We start from the raw sequence: 4964 nt of genomic DNA, 5'->3' as shown, positions 1-4964 counted from the left end.
TAGACCAGGCTGGTCTCGAACTCACAGAGATCCGCCTGCCTCTGCCTCCCGAGTGCTGGGATTAAAGGCGTGCGCCACCACCGCCCGGCTTATTGGCTTATTTCTGTTGCTTGGTGTATACAGAACGTTGGGGAGGAGCCATTGGAGTCAACCCTTTCCTTACTTGACACTGTGGCTCTTAGTAGGAAGATGTTCAGAAACTGAATTTTTTTCTTTTTTTCGTGATTTTGTACTTTGGTGAAGGTTCGTTTTCACCTACAAATGGTGAACATCATTCTCAGCCGGGCTCTGACCCTCCTGTCACCTGCCTTTGCTGCTCCACTTGTAATTAGACTAATGGAAAATAACTTCAGTTGTGTGACAACTAATTAACCGATGCTTGTTGTGTCCATTGGAAGTGAAAGGTAATTTATAAATGTTAAGTATCATTGTGCTGAACAAAGTGGATGTGATGCTTTTTAAAATAGTTTAGTGGTAAGGGCCATACACCTCACCATAACTAGGCAGCGGAGTAGGGAACAAAAGATAAGTGGCACTCAGGACTTAAGTGCTGTTTTGTTACAGCATGTCACACTTTCAATTGTAAAGTGTAGTCTGCTTTGTTAGGCTCATTAATAGAACATTTTATACTATTTTTTAACTTAGAAGCAGATAGTGACTTACAGATAGTTTTAAGTGTTGAGGATGAAGCCCAGGCCCTTGCATATGTTAGGCAAGTGCTCTGCCACTGAGCTACATGCCACCCTTATTTCTCATTAGTTTCAGGGCTGTGAAGAATCTAATGTTCTCAATGTTTTATTTTACATGTGAAAAAGGAAACAGGGTCAGAAAGTTTGGATGGCCTATCCAGCTCATACCAGCTCAATCACTGAACTGTCCTCTTGTGGTTACTTGAGAAACAAGACTCTCTCCAACCTCCTATGTGAAGCCTTTTCCAACAATCACACCCAGAAAGGCCTGGTCCCTGCTTGATGCTCATATAATGCTCCATTCAGATTTCCAAAAACCCATTTCTATGCCTGTCTGGCTATTTGTATTTCTAGTCTAGCACCTCCATCACCTAGGAACTGGTTAAAATAAGCCCCACTCTAGATCTGTTGACTAAACATCTATGAATATATTATTCAGGCAATTCAGGTGTTTATGTGCATTTATACTAATATATGAGAAACTAATTCTGTATTATTTGACCCCAAGCTCTAGAATCAAAGCTCAGAAGTCATTATGTTCATAGGGAGTACATTAGTGTCCAATAATGTGATCTGTGCTTAATAAGTGTTTTTGATTAGATTATCCACCATCTATTATGCAATTTTTAGTTTCTTGTGTAATTAATTCTTCTCTTCATGTACTGTCCTTGGCTTGGAAATTAAAAACACTTTTCAATATTAAACTTGTTTTGTTTGTTTTGTGTTGAAGTAGTAACTACCATCTCTGCCCACAGAGGTTCCTGGGAAGCTTTAAGAATATCAGTGATGTTCACTAGAAACAAGATCACGGACATTTCCGTCACTTAAATTTTTATCTGATGTGTTTCTATGTTGAAGCTTAGGTGATTTCTTGATGCTGGGCTGAATTAAAGAACAGCTATTGGCTTTGTACTTAAGGGAGAAGTTAATTACTTGGTACCCTCAGCTCTGTCACCCTCTGTATCTTTTGACATCTCTCCACTTCAGATGTTCAGATAGGAGCTTAGGCACTTGTAAAATATGTATGATTGTCCAGGAAAGCTCAATGTTTCCAGATTTGTGGCCTTATTTTTTTCTTAGAGTGAAGGTTTAGCTGTAAGTCTAAACATTAGAAGAAAACTAAAATCCCAAATTTATAATTTACTTTTATTTATTTTGATAGTTTTTCTTCCCATTTCTTAGTATAAATACATTTATGTCTTTATCTGAGTCTTGGACTTTATTTAAAAGTGCTTACATTTAGTCAGTGGTAACAGACCAGAATCCACAAGGCATATGATCACTCTTTTCTGGTTACTATTTTAAAAACAGCATAATACAGAAAGAAAGAACCATGTGCATAAATGCAGTGGTTATATCTGGAGTCAGATGTTTCTGACTTGAGCCAGGGCTCAGCTGTTCAAAAGGGAAAAAATGCTTACCATCCTTTACACGTCTTTAGTCAGGCATAGTAAATCTTTTGGTGTTCACATGTATTCATAGAGGAAATAGATGATCAAAGGTTAGAGCAGTGCTGTCTCGATAGGGCAGCATTTGAGTCCAATATGGTATTGCTCACACTGCATCTGGTAGACAGCACTATGTATAGGTGCTGTTCTGATTTGTATGTTAATGTTAAAGACAAGTAAAAATATAAGCCTCAGGACATGTCATGCTCAGAATGATACCTTATTAAGAACTCTTCCATGACTACATATTTTAAAAATTTTGAGGAAAAAATACAACATGAGATGTACTCTCAACACATTTCAAATGTACCGTACTGTACATGCACTTTTATAGGTAAATTGTTATAAGAAAATATATGAAGAGGTACCACCTACTTTAACTGAAGGAGCAGAAATCATCTAAGTGTAGATGGGTTTGGGTTTTAAAGTGCTTTTAAGATACAGGACATTAGGCTTAGTGGTAAGCACCTTACAAATGAAATCTGCATAAATAAGAGATGTTCTACTTAAACATGTATTTATGATTAAGAAAATTGGGGTTAGTTAACTTACCTGTGGCAAAACAAAAATGCGCAACCAATTCTGGACCAAGGTCAGAGAGGGAACAGTCTAACTCCAAAGCCTCTACTTTCAAACATTATACTGTACTCAGCAATAGCGGTAACATAACCTTTTTATTGAGTACCTGTATGGTAGCTAGGCACTGTGTTAGTGTTTTGCACACATTGTCACTTCATCTTTACATCAACTGTGTAAAGTCTGTATGATTGGTTCCATTTTGACAAATGAAGAAATTGAAACTTAGGTCAAATACCCTCTTTGTTTAGTTTCACATATTTGAAATTGGATAATAGGGGTCTATTAAGATGTAAGGTCAAAGCCCATATTCTATGTTTGGGTCTTACACTGATGTAGCAAAGTCTTATCCTATGAGTGCTAGAGGGGAAAAAACGGAAAGAACATTGTCTTGAAGCTGAGAGCCTCTGATTCTAGGCATAGCTACTTCAAAGGGAGGCCTGAGCAAAAGGGTACATCCAGACAGATGAAAATGACCACCTGACTTTAATCCTTTGGAAATTCCACTTTCTGTGACTGTTTAGCCTGCTGCCAAAGAACCCCCCCTCCAATCCAGTGGAACATCCACATTAGACAGAGAGCCTGGGGCAAAGAGAAGACAAATCCTGAGCTACTTTTCCTCTAAAGACCGGCATTACCAGAGGAAATAAATATTTTTTTGTGCTGGGGTATAAACCAATGTGTGTCTCTTTGCCCCTATTCCAGAGAGAGGCATGTGCCGAAATAACTTAAGAGTATTTTTCGAAGTATATATGACCCTCCACTTAGAAAGCCTATACACATGTTGAGTGTGCAAAACATTAAAGTTGAAAGTGTGGATCAAAGATAGGGTGATCCCATCTGAAAAAAAAAAAAGATCTCTTTTTACTGAGAAGAAATCTCACTGTTAGGTTAGAAAACCAAGACCTGAAAGTGATGGGGGCCAGAAGTATGACTGACAACAATGGAACCCTCCAACATCAAAAAAATGGAATGGAACTTTATACCTCTTACAGTTTTGATCTTTAAACTTTGTAAATGGATTATCTACTTCAAAATAAAAGTTGAATTTAAAAATAAAAGTGTTGGGAAACAAAACATAAAAAGAAAAAGCAAGTGGAACTGCTTCTTCAAAAACCAGTTAGGCAAGGTTGCTGTTTGGAATTTCTGAAATGGAACTGAGGGACGGCAAGGATTAGTGCTCAGAGACAGCTGCAAAGAGGTGACCTTTGGCTCCATACCAAAGACTGGCCCTGGGGACCAGAGAGGAATTTTGTTGCTTAATGACCAATGGAGCAATGGAGTTGAAGAAGAACTTCTAACTTGATCAATAGATAAGAAGTGAGCAGCTACATAGCAAGTCAACTAACAGAAGTTTTATTGTTGCTCCTCTTATACTTCACAAGGATGCTTTTAATCTTGTCACAGTCCCAGGTATTTCTTTATTCACACCCTCCCTGTATCATTTTTCACTGTATAACAGTCCCTTATTCTGTTTTTTAATTTTAAAATCATTTTTTAAAAATTTATGCATATGGGTGTTTTGCCTGCATGCACTTTCATGCTGGGTGCCTGCAGAGGTCAGAAGAGGGCACTGGATCCCCTGAGCTGGAATTACAGATGTTTGTTAGCACAATATGGACATTAGGAACTGAATCCAGGTCTTCTAGAAGAACTAGTGCTCTTAACCGCTGTGCCATTCTCACCAGGTCCTTCTCCCTAGATTGATTCCTTCCATGGATAACAGTTGTTTTTGCCAAGTACTTTGATAGAATTGAATTTTCCAATTTGGGGACTTAGTCTCTTTTTATTTAAGATTTATTTATTTATTATATATACAGTGTTATGTCTGCATGTATATCCCTTCAGGCCAGAAGAGGGCACCAGATCTCATTACAGATGGTTGTGAGCCACCCTGTGCTTGCTGGGAATTGAACTCAGGACCTGTGGAAGAGCAGCCAGTGCTCTTACCCTCTGAGCCATCTCTCCAGCCCTGGGACTTAGTCTCTTTATCTAGATCCTCTTGCCTTTACCCTGTCTACATCATTTGTCATCAAGGTAGAAGATTCGCTCATGCTCAGGTGTGTAGTGCTTGTCTACTTTTGATACTTTTGAGCAAGATGGATGACCATGAGTGTTGAAATAAGAGCAGCAGAGCTGCGTCTTCTGCACCCGGCCGCCCACATGGCTAGCTTAGCTTATGCCCCGAAATAATTACACGGAAACTGTATTCTTTTAATCACTGCCTGACCCATTAGTTCCAGCCCCTTAT

Source organism: Microtus ochrogaster, chromosome X, assembly GCF_000317375.1.
Source record: "Microtus ochrogaster isolate Prairie Vole_2 chromosome X, MicOch1.0, whole genome shotgun sequence".
Taxonomy (NCBI): Eukaryota; Metazoa; Chordata; class Mammalia; order Rodentia; family Cricetidae; genus Microtus; species Microtus ochrogaster.
This window is presented reverse-complemented; position numbering follows the sequence as displayed.